Here is a 13,828-nt window from a genome sequence, read left to right on the forward strand (position 1 = left end):
ATAATCCCATATAACCCCATATAATCCCACTATAAACCCCATAGAATCTTCCCACTATAAAACCCCATAATCCCATATAAAACGCCCATAATCATATAAAACGCCCATATTAATCCCCATATAAAACCCCATAATCCCATATAAAACGCCCCCTAATCCGATATAACCCCATATAATCGCCATTATAACCGCGATATAATCCCCTATAACCCCCATAGAATCCATATAAAATCCCGCAATAAATCCCATATAAAACCCGCATAATCCTCATATAAACCCCATAATCCGCATATAAAACCGCCAGTATATCCCATATAACCCCTGTGCGACGGTTACCTGTGCGGCGGCAGTCTAACCGGTGCGTGTCACATAGTTATAGGGCCGTACCTGCCCTCTCTCTGCTGGATAGGACCAGCAGCCCCATAGAACCCCACATAAACCGTGCACTTCCTAACGCGCCACTAATGCCCGAGAAGAAACCCCAATTAAGAATCCCAATATAAAACCCTCATAATCTCCCATATAAAACCGCCAATAATCCCGCCCCCATATAAAACCCCATGATATCCCCATATAACCCATAAGTTATAGGCCGTACCTGCCCCTCTCTCAATCTGATAGGACAGCAGCCCCCATAGAACCCACATAAACCCACTTCTAAACCCCACATAATCCCATAGAACGCCGCCATAAGAATCATATAAAACCCCATAATCCCATATAAAACCCGCATAATCCCATATAACCGCCATATAATCCCATTAAAACCCCCATAGATCCCATTAATAACCCATAAAATCCGCATATAAAACCGCCATAAATGGTCACCATTAATAACACCCATAATCCCATATAAAATTCCATAATCCCATATAAAACCGCCATCAATCCGCATATAAACAACCGCCATAAAATCCCATATAAAACCCCATAATCCCAATATAAACCCATAATCCCGATATCAAAACCATAATCCCATATACCCCATACTAATCCGCATATAACCCCATAGAATCGCCCATATGAAACCCGCCATAATCTCATAGAAACCCCATAATCCATATAAAACCCCATAATCCCATATAAAACCCCATAATCCCTATAAAACCCCATAATCCCATATAAAACCCCATAAGTTTTTAGTAGGGCGCGTACCTGCCCCTCTCTCATCTGATAGGACCAGCAGCGCCGCATAGAACCCCACATAAACCCCCACTTCTTAAAACCCCGACATAATGGCCATATAACTCCATAGAATCACCATATGAATAACGCCCAATAATCCCATTAATAGACTCCCATAATACCACCATTAATAACTCCATAATCCCTATTAATAACCCCATTAATAACCCCATAATCCCGATTGAATAACCCATGATGATTCCCATTAATAACCCCATAAGTTCCCATTAATAACCCCATAATCCCCATTAATACCCCATAAATCCCCATTAATGAACCCCATAACCCATTAATAACCCCCTAATCCGCATTTAATACAAACCGCATAAGCCCATTAATAACCCATAATCCCATTAGATAACCCCATAAATCCCATAATAAAACCCCATAATGCCCATATACAAACCCCATAATAACCGCATATATTAAAACCCCATAATCCCATATCAAACGCCCATAATCCCGCATAATTAAAACCCCATAAGTTCCCAATATAAACCCCATAATCCGCATATAAAACCCGCCATAATCCCATATAAAAACCCATAATCCCATATAACCCCGCATAAGTTATAGGCGTACCTGGCCCCATCTCTCATCTGATAGGAGCAGCAAGCCCCATAGAACCCCACATAAACCCACTTTATAACGCCCATAAGAATCCCATATAACCCCATCATCCCATAATAACCGGCATATAATTCCATATAAAACGCCGGCATAATCCCATATAAAACCCCATAATCCCATATAAAACCCCATAATCCCATATAAAACCCCTAATCCCATATAACCCCAAGAATCCCATATAAAACCCATAAATCCATATATAATCCCCATAATCCCAATATAAAAACCCCATACATGCCCATATAAGAGCCATAATCCCATATAACCCCATAAGTTATAGGGCCGCGGTACCTGTGGCCGCGCTCTCTCATCTGATAGCTATAGCAGCCCCATAGCAACCCCACATAAACCACGTTCTAACCGCCCACATAGGAAGTGCCATAGAACCCCATAGAAATCCCATATAACCCCAATATAAATCGCCATATAAAACCCATAATCCCATATAACCCCATAATCCCATATAAAACCCCATAATCCCATATAAAACCCCATAATCCCATATAACCCCATAGAATCCCATATAAAACCCCATAATCCCATATAATAAACCCCATAATCGCGCAATATAACCCCATAAGTTATAGGGCCGTGACCTGCCCTCTCCTCATCTGATAGGACAGCAAGCCCCATAGGAGACCCCCAAATAAGCCCACGCTTCTAACCCCGACCATAATAGCCATTATAACCCCATAGAATCGCCATATAAAACCCCATAATCCCATATAAAACCCCATAACATCCCATAATAACCGCCATATAAATCCCAATATAAAACCGCCATAATCCCATATAAACCCAATAATGCCAATATTAACCCTCATATATCCCCATATAAAACCCCATAATTCCCATATAACCCGCATATAATCCCATTATAAAACCCATAAATCCGCGACTCATAAAACCCATAATCCGCATATAAACCCATAATCCCATATAAAACCCCATCTAATCCCAATATATAAACCCCAATAATCCCATATAACCGCCCACTTCATGACTAATTCCATATGGATATTATAATTCCTCCCGACAGGTTGATACTCCCATGGTTAGAAGCACTTCCGATGAATCGCCTTCCTATAAAGGACCCCCATATATTCCCTTATAAGGAGGACCTCGCCCATAATGCCCCGATATAACCCATGAAAATGCCATAAAAACCATAATCCCATATAAAACCCCATAATCCCATATAAAATCCCCATATCCCATATAACCCGCCGAGTAATCCGCATATAAAACCGCCCAAAAATAAAAATTCCCATAAAAACCCCTAATCCAATATATAACCCCATATAAAATCCCATATAAAAACCCCATAATCCGCATACTAAAGACCCATAATTCCAATATAAAAACTCCCATAATCCCCCATATAAATCCCCATAAGTTAATAGGGCCGTACCTGCCCGCTGCTCCTCAATGCTGATAAGGACAGCACCCCATAGAACCCAACATAAACCACTTCGTAACCCCACTAATGCCATATAACCCCCATAGAATCCTATACTAAACAACCGCCCATAATCCCATATATAAACCCCATAATCCATAATAAAACGCCCATAGATCCCATATAACCCCCATAAGTTACTAGGCCGTACCTGCCCCTCTGCTCATCTGATAGGAGCAGCAGGTAGAACCGCCACATAACCCCCACTTCTAACCCCACATAATGCCATATAACCCCATAGAATCCCATATAACCCCATAGAATCCCATATAAAACCCCATAATCCCATATAGAACCCCATATAATCCCATATAACCCCATATAATCCCATATAACGCGCATATAATCCCATATAACCCATATAATCCCCATATAAAACCCCATAAGAATCGCCATATAACCCCATAATAAATCCCATATAAAACCGCCCATAATCCCATATAAGCCCCATAGAAATCCCAATATAAAAACCCCATAATCGCCATATAAACACGCCCATAAATCCCATATAAAACCCCATGATCCCAATTAATAACCCCATAATCCCATTAAAACCCGCATAATCCATATAAAACGCCCATAATCCCATATATAACCGCGCATAGAATCCGCATATAAAACCCCATAATTCCCATATAAAACCGGCCATTAAATCCCATATAACACCGCCATAATTCCCATATAAAACCCGCCATAATCCGCATATACAACCCCATAATCCCATATAAAACCCCATAATCCCATTACTAACGCACCATAAGTTATCAGGGCGCGTACCTGCCCCTCTCCTCATCTGATAGGACAGCAGCCCCCATAGGGAACCCTCCACATAAACCCAACTTTCTAACCCCACATAATGCCATTAGAACCCATAGAATCCATATAACGCCCAATAGAATCCATTATAAAACCCCAATAATCCCATATAAAATCCTCATCAATCCCATATAACCCCATATAATCCATAATAACCCCCCCAATTAAATAAAACCCCATATACCCTACTAATCCCTCCATATAACCCCATATAATCGTCGATATAACCCCATTAGAATCCGCATAATAAAACCCCCCATAATCCCATATAAAACCCGCATAATCCCATATAACGCCCATATAATCCCATAATAACCCCATATAACCCAATATATACCCCATTAATCCCATATAACCGCATATAAATCCATATAAAACCCGCATAATCCATATAAAACCCCCATAATCCATATAACACCCCATAATCCCATATAAAACCCCATAATCCCCATATAACCCCATAAGTTATAGGGCCGTACCTGCCCCTCTCTCATCTGATAGCTCAGCACCCCATAGAACCCCCATAACCCACTTCTAACCCCACATAATGCCATAGAACCCCATAGAATCCCATATAAAACCCATAATCGCGCAATATATAACGCCCATAATCCATATACCCCCATAAGTTTATAGGGCCGTACCTGCCCCTCTTCTCATCTGATAGCTCAGCAGCCCATAAGAACCCCTACATAAAACCCACTTCTAACCCCACCATATATGCCATAGAACCCCATAGAAATCCCATATAAAACCAGTAAATCACCATTATAAAACCCCATAATCCCATATAACCCCATAAGTTATAGGGCCGTACCTGCCCCTCTCTCATCTGATAGGACAGCAGCCCCATAGAACCCCACATAAACCCACTTCTAACCCCACAAACTGCCATATAATGTCTAGCGCCCATAGAATCCCATATAAGCCATAGAATCAACCATAATAAACCCCCCATAATCCCATATAAAACCCCATAATCCCATATAAAACCCCATATAATCCCATATAAAACCCCATAATCCCATATAACCCCATATAATCCCATATAAAACCCCATAATCCCATATAAAACCCCATAATCCCATATAAAACCCCATAATCCCATATAAAACCCCATAATCCCATATAAAACCCCATAATCCCATATAACCCCATATAATCCATATAACCCCATATAATCCCATATAACCCCATAGAATCCCATATAAAACCCCATAATCCCATATAAACCCGCAAATAATCCCATATATAACCCGCATAATCCCATATAACCCATAAGTTATAGGGCCCGTAGACCTGCCGCCTCTCTCACTCAATCCTGATAGGACAGCGCCCTCATAGAATCCCCACATAAAACCCATTCTAACCCCCACATAATGCCATAGAACCGCATAGAATCCATAAAACCCCATGTGAGAGCCATAATAAATCCCATATAATCCATATAACCCCATAAGTTATAGGGCCGTACCTGCCCTCTCTCAATCTGATAGCTCAGCAGCCCCCATAGAACCGCCACATAAAACCCACTTCTAAGCCCCACATAATGCCAATAGAAAACCCATATAAATCCCATATAACTCGCCAATATAATCCGCAATATACCGCCCCATAATCCCGAATATAAAACCCCATAATCCCCATATAAAACCCCATAATCCCATATAACACCCCAATAAATCCCATATAAAACCCCATTAATCCCATATAAAAAACCCCATAATCCGCATAATAAAAAACCCCAATAATCACCATATAAAATCCCATATAATCCCATATAAAACCCCATAGATCCCATATAACCCTCATAATCCCATATAAAACCCCATAATCCCATATAACCCATAATACATATAAAACCCATAATCCGCATAAATAAAACCGGTCCATATAATCCAATAATAAAACCCCATAATCCCATATAAAACCCCATAATCCCATATAAAACCCCATAATCCCATATAACCCCATAAGTTATAGGGCCGTACCTGCCCCTCTCTCATCTGATAGCTCAGCAGCCCCATAGAACCTCCACATAAACGCCACTTCTTCACCAACCCCACATTAGATGCCATAGAACCCCATAGAATTCCCATAATAACCCCATAATCCCAATTATACAACCCATAATCCCATATAAAACCCATACATCCCATATATAACCCCATAAGTTATAGGGCCGTAACCTGCCCTCTCTCATCTGATAGCTCAGCAGCCCCATAGAACCCCACATAAACCCACTTCTAACCCCACATAATGCCATATAACCCCATATAACCCCATATAATCCCATATAAAACCCCATAATCCCATATAAAACCCCATAATCCCATATAACCCCATAAGTTATAGGGCCGTACCTGCCCCTCTCTCATCTGATAGGACAGCAGCCCCATAGAACCCCACATAAACCCACTTCTAACCCCACATAATGCCATAGAACCCCATAGAATCCCATATAAAACCCCATAATCCCATATAAAACCCCATAATCCCATATAAAACGCCCATAATCGCATATAAAACGCCCATATATCCCATATAACCCATAGAAATCCATATAAAAAAACGCCATAATCCATATAACCCCATAAATCCCATATATAACCCATCCAATCCCATTAATAACCCCAAAAATCCGCATTAATAAACCCCATAATCCCATATAAAACCCCATAATCCCAATATAAAACCCCATAATCCCATAATAACCCCATCTTAATCGCCATATAACCGCCCATAAATAATCCCATAATAACCCCATATAATCCCTAAATATAACCCATATAATCCGCATAATAAACCACGCCATAGAATCCCATAAAAACCCGCATAATCCCATATAACGCCCAATAATCCGCATTAATAACCCCATAAGCCCATATAAAACCACGCCGTACATCCCATATAAAACCCGCATAATCCCATATAAAACCCCATATACCGCATGATAAAACCCCGCATAATCCCCTATAAGTATAGGCCGTACCGTGCCCTCTCTCATTGATAGCTTCAGCACCCCAATAAGAAACCCACATAAACGCCACTCTAAAACCCCCACCTAATGGCCATAGAACCCCAATAGAAATTCCCATAATAAACCCCATAGAATCCCATATAAAACCCCATAATCCCTAAAACCCCATAATCCCATATAAAACCCCATAATCCCATATAAAGTTATAGGGCCGTACCTGCCCCTCTCTCATCTGGTAGCTCAGCAGCCTGACGTAGACGGGGCCGGGTCCGGTGTGAGCCACGGGGGGGGGGTATGGTGACGGTGGTCCGCGGGGTCCCCCCCTATAAGGGCAGCCCTCTATGGGGTCGGGGGGCAGCGCCAGGACGCCTAACAGCCCCATCGGGGGGACGCGGCCGCTGCTACTGACTATGGGGGGAAAGAGTGGGGTGAGGGACCCATATATAGGGGGGGAGTCAGAATCCTATATGGGAACCCCATAATCCCATATGGGAACCCCATAAGGAACCCATAATCCCATAGAGAAACCCATAATCCACCATATGGGAAATTTCCATTAAATCGCCCATATGGGAACCCATAAGGAACCCCAATAATCTTTAGAGGAATCCCATAATCCTGTAGATAAACCCATAATCCATATGTGGAACCCCATAATCCATCTGGGAAGCCCTTAATCCCCATACATGGGAAGCCCCATAATCCCATAGAGAAACCATTAACCCTATAGAGGAACCCCATAATCTATATGAGGAACCCCATAATCCCCATATGGGAACCCCATTATAAGAATATACGGAACCCCAAAAATCCCATATGGGAACCTATAATCCCCATATGGGGAACGGCCCATTATAAACATATAGGAACCCCAAAATCCCATAATTGGGAACGTCTATAATCCTATTGAGAACACCATAATCCATATGGCAAACCCATAATCCATATGGGAAAGCTGATATCCCATATGGGAACCCATAATCTCCATCCTGGGGACCCCATAATCCCTAAACGAGAAACCCCATAATTCCTCAATATGGGAACCGCCATATATCCTATAGAAGAACCCCCATAATGCCCCATATGGGCACCCCATAATCTATAGATGGAAACCCTAATCCTAATAGAGGAACAACACACATAATCTCATCAGAAGAACCCATATCAGCATATGGGAACCCCCAAATCCTATAGAGAAACACCATAATCCTATAGAGAAACCCATAATCCCATAATGGGACCGCTTAATCTATAAGGGAAACGTCATAATCCCATATAGGAACCGCCCATAATCCATATCGGGAACCTCATAATCATAGAGGAACCGCATAATCTATAGGAAACCCATAATCCTATAGAGAACACCAAATCCTATAAGAAACCCATAATCCCTATGGGGAACCATAAATCCCCCCCCTCATAGAGGAACCCTCCATAATCCTATATGAAGGGAACACATAATCCTATAGAGGAACCCCATAATCCTATAGAGAAACCCCATAATCCCCCATATGGAAACCCATCAATCCCATTGGGAACACTGATATCCCATAGAGGAACCCCATAATCCCATATGGGAAACCCATATCCCATATGGGAACACCCCTTATAGTCATTAGAGGAACCATAATCCTATTGAGGCAACCCCAATACCCACATAGTAGAAACGCCCATATAATCCCATAGAGAAACCCATACATCCTATAATGGGAACCCATAACCGGTAGAGAAACCATAATGCCCACTAACTGGGTACGCCTTATATCCCATAGAGGAACCCATATCCTATAGGAGAAACCCATAATCCGCATATGGGAACGCTTCGATATCCCATAAGAGGAGCCCTTAATCCCATATGGGGAACCGCATAATCCTATAGAGGAACCCCCATAATCCCATAGAAGAACCATACATCACCAATGGGAAACCCCATAATCCTATAGAGAAACCATAATCCATATGGAAACCACATAATCCCTATATGGGAAAGCTGATATCTCATATGGGAACCCAAATAATCCCAGAGAGAACCCCATATCCTATAGAGATAACCCATAATCCCTATATGGAAACCCCATAATCTCAACGAGGAACCCATAATCGCTATAGAGGAACCCAAAATCTCATATGGGAACCCTTAATATACCATCTGGGAACCCCATTATAACATATAGGAACCGCCTAATCCCATATAGGGAACCCCATAATCCTACCATATGGGAATATCATAATCCCATACGACAGGACACGCCATAATCCAATAGAGGAACCATAATCCTATAGAGAAACCTGCATAATCCCATATGGGGACCCATAATCTATAGAAAAACCCATAATCCCATATGGGACAACATTATAACATATAGGAATCCTGAATCCCATAAGAAGGGCCTACCCCATAATCCCATAGAGGAACCCTTAATCCCATATGGGAACCCCATAATCCCATAGAGGAACCCTTAATCCCATATGGGAACCCCATAATCCCATAGAGGAACCCCATAATCCTATAGAGAAACCCATAATCCCATATGGGAACCCCATAATCCCATAGAGGAACCCTTAATCCCATATGGGAACCCCATAATCCCATAGAGGAACCCTTAATCCCATATGGGAACCCCATAATCCCATATGGGATATCCCATATGGTCCCATTTAATCCCATTTTGGTCTCATTTAAGCCCATTTTGGGTCGTTTTGGTCCTATTTGGTCCCATTTTGGATCATTTTGGTCCCATTTAAGCCCATTTTGGGTCATTTTGGTTCCATTTTGGGTTATTTTGGGCCCATTTTGGGTCACTTTGTTCCCATTTAATCCCATTTTGGGTCATTTTGTTCCCATTTAATCCCATTTTGGGTCATTTTGGGCCCATTTAATCCCATTTTGGGTCATTTTGGTCCCATTTAGGCCCATTTTGGTCCCATTTTCAGCCCATTTCGGTCCTATTTGTTCCCATTTTGGGTCATTTTGTTCCCAGTTTGGGCCCATTTTGGGTCATTTTGGTCCCATTTAATCCCATTTTGGGTTATTTTGGTCCCATTTTGGGTCACTTTGGTCCCATTTTGGGTCATTTTTTGGCCCATTTAGGTCCTATTTTTTCTCATTTTGGGTCATATTGGGCCCATTTAAGCCCATTTTAGGTCCTATTTGGGCCCATTTTGGGTCATTTTGGGCCCATTTAATCCCGTTTTGGGTTATTTTGGTCCCATTTTGGGTCATTTTGGGCCCATTTAGGTCCATTTTGAGCCCGTTTTGGGTCATTTTGGTCCCATTTTGGGTCATTTTGGGCCCATTTAGGTCCTATTTGTTCCCATTTTGGGCCATTTTGGTCCCATTTTGGGTCTTTTTGGTCCCATTTAAGCCCATTTTAGGTCATTTTGGGCCCATTTAGGTCCTACTTGTTCCCATTTTGGGTCACTTTGGTCCTATTTGGCCCCATTTTGGTCCCATTTTCAGCCCATTTCGGTCCTATTTGGGCCCATTTTGGGTCATTTTGGGCCCATTTAATCCCATTTTGGGTCATTTTGGGCCCATTTAAGCCCATTTTGTTCCCATTTAATCCCATTTTGGGTCCTTTTGTTCCCATTTTGGGCCCATTTAATCCCATTTTGGGTCATTTTGGGCCCATTTTGGGTCATTTTGGGCCCATTTGGTCCCATTTTGGATCATTTTGGTCCCATTTGGGATCCATTTTGGTCCTATTTGTTCCCATTTTGGGCCCATTTTGGTCTCATTTAAGCCCATTTTGGGTCGTTTTGGTCCTATTTGGTCCCATTTTGGATCATTTTGGTCCCATTTTGGTCCCATTTTGGTTTCATTTAAGCCAATTTTGGGTCATTTTGGTCCTACTTGGTCCCATTTTGAGTCATTTTGGTCCCATTTTGGGTCATTTTGGTCCCATTTGAGGCCAAAGTTGATGCCATTTTGGGGTCATTTTGGGCCATTTTGGTCCCATTTTGGTCCCACGTAAGCCCATTTTGGGTCATTTTGGGTCATTTTGTTCCCATTTGGGCCCATTTTGGGTCATTTTGGGCCCATTTGAGCCCATTCTGGTGCCATTTTGTTCCTATTTGGGCCCTTTTTGGGTCATTTTGGGNTGGGCCCATTTGAGCCCATTCTGGTGCCATTTTGTTCCTATTTGGGCCCTTTTTGGGTCATTTTGGGCCCATTTTGGGTCATTTTGGTCCCATTTTGGGTCATTTTGGGCCCATTTTGTTCTTATTTGTTCCCATTTTGAATCAATTTTGGGTCATTTTGGGCCCATTTGGTCCCATTTTGAGTCATTTTGGTCCCATTTTGGGTCATTTTGGGCCCATTTTGTGTCATTTTGGTCCCTTTTAGGTCCTATTTGTTCCCATTTTGGGTCATTTTGGTCCCATTTTGTCCCATTTTGGTCCCATTTTCAGCCCATTTCGGTCCTATTTGGGCCCATTTTGGGTCATTTTGGGCCCATTTAATCCCATTTTGGGCCCATTTAATCCCATTTTGGGTCATTTTGGGCCCATTTTGGCCCATTTTGGCCCATTTAATCCCATTTTGGGTCATTTTGGGCTGATTTGGGTTGATTTAGTGTTACTCACAGCCAGCAGCTGACTCTCCGTCAGGTTCCAGAAGCTTTTCCAAAACCCCACGTCCAGTCGCTGCGTCAGACGCTCAAACTCCGCCCCACGGAGCTCGGGGTCCAGAGCGTAACGGCTGCCCCACAGCAGGGAGCCCGCGGCCAGCCCTGCCCCATAGAGACCCATAGAGACCCATAGCTGCCCCACAGCAGGGAGCCCGCGGCAAGGCCTGCCCCATAGAGACACATAGAGACCCCATAGAAACACATAGGGACCCATAGAGACACATAGGGACCCATAGGGACACATAGGGACACATAGGGACACATAGGGACACATAGGGACACATAGAGACATATAGAGACCCCATAGAAACACATAGGGACACATAGGGACCCATAGCTGCCCCACAGCAGGGAGCCCGCGGCAAGGCCTGCCCCATAGAGACACCATATAAATACCATATAAACACATAGGGACCCATAGGGACACATAGAGACCCCATAGAAACACATAGGGACCCATAGAGACACATAGAGACCCATAGAGACCCATAGGGACACATAGGGACCCATAGAGACCCATAGGGACCCATAGAGACACATAGAGACCCATAGAGACCCATAGAGACCCATAGGGACCCATAGAGACACATAGAGACCCATAGCTGCCCCACAGCAGGGAGCCCACGGCCAGCCCTGCCCCATAGAGACCATATAAATACATAGGGACCCCATAGAGACACATAGAGACCCCATAGAAACACATAGAGATGTATAGAGACCCATAGGGACCCATAGAGACACATAGGGACACATAGGGACACATAGAGACCCATAGCTGCCCCACAGCAGGGAGCCCGCGGCCAGGCCTGCCCCATAGAGACACCATATAAACACATAGGGACCCCATAGAGACACATAGAGACCCCATAGAAACACATAGGGACCCCATATAAACACATAGGGACACATAGAGCCCCATAGAGACCCATAGAGACCTATAGCTGCCCCACAGCAGGGAGCCCGCGGCAAGGCCTGCCCCATAGAGACACATAGAGACCCCATAGAAACACATAGGGACCCATAGGGACACATAGGGACACATAGAGACACCATAGAGACCCATAGAGACACATAGAGACCCCATATAAACACATAGGGACCCATAGAGACCCATAGCTGCCCCATAGCAGGGAGCCCGCGGCAAGGCCTGCCCCATAGAGACACATAGAGACCCCATAGAAACACATAGGGACGTATAGAGACCCATAAGGACCCATAGAGACACATAGAGACCCATAGCTGCCCCACAGCAGGCCAGCCCTGCCCCATAGAGACACATAGAGACCCCATAGAAACACATAGGGACACATAGAGACACATAGGGACACATAGAGACCCCATAGAGACCCAGAGGGACACGTAGGGACCCATAGAGACCCATAGCTGCCCCAAAGCAGGGAGCCCGCGACCAGGCCTGCCCCATAGAGACACATAGAGACCCCATAGAAACACATAGGGACACATAGGGACACATAGGGACCCATAGAGACACATAGAGACCCCATAGAAACACATAGAGACATATAGAGACCCATAGGGACCCATAGAGACACATAGGGACCCATAGGGACCCATAGAGACACATAGAGACACATAGAGACCCATAGCTGCCCCACAGCAGGGAGCCCGCGGCCAGCCCTGCCCCATAGAGACACATAGAGACCCCATATAAACACATAGGAACACATAGAGACACATAGAGACACATAAGGACCCATAGGGACACATAGAGACCCATAGAGACACATAGGGACACATAGGGACCCATAGCTGCCCCACAGCAGGGAGCCCGCGGCAAGGCCTGCCCCATAGAGACCCCATAGAAACACATAGGGACACATAGGGACACATAGAGACACATAGACCCCCATAGAGACACATAGAGACCCATAGAGACCCATAGGGACCCCATAGCGCCCCATAGAGCCCCACAGATACCTCAGACACATAGAGCCCCATAGAGACCCCATAGAGCCCCATAGATACCCCATAGAGCCCCATAGAGACACATAGAGACCCCATAGTGCCCCATAGAACCCCATAGAGCCCCATAGCGCCCCATAGCCCCATACTGACCGAGCCCTGCCCCCCCGCAGTGGTAGATCTCCCCATAGGACACCATTACAACCC

At 44.0% G+C, this 13,828-nt stretch overlaps 1 long non-coding RNA gene across 1 annotated transcript; it reads right to left on the reverse strand.

Moving 5' to 3' along the window:
- Window positions 1-7,423: 7,423 nt before the first annotated feature.
- LOC107307769 lies at window positions 7,424-13,820 on the reverse strand. Its single transcript, XR_004305862.1, has 3 exons — window positions 13,775-13,820; window positions 11,655-11,800; window positions 7,424-7,478 (listed from the first exon to the last, which is right to left on the reverse strand). It is a non-coding gene; the product is annotated as an uncharacterized LOC107307769 (long non-coding RNA).
- Window positions 13,821-13,828: the final 8 nt, after the last annotated feature.

The sequence above is a fragment of the Coturnix japonica genome, unplaced genomic scaffold (assembly GCF_001577835.2).
Source record: "Coturnix japonica isolate 7356 unplaced genomic scaffold, Coturnix japonica 2.1 chrUnrandom883, whole genome shotgun sequence".
Taxonomy (NCBI): Eukaryota; Metazoa; Chordata; class Aves; order Galliformes; family Phasianidae; genus Coturnix; species Coturnix japonica.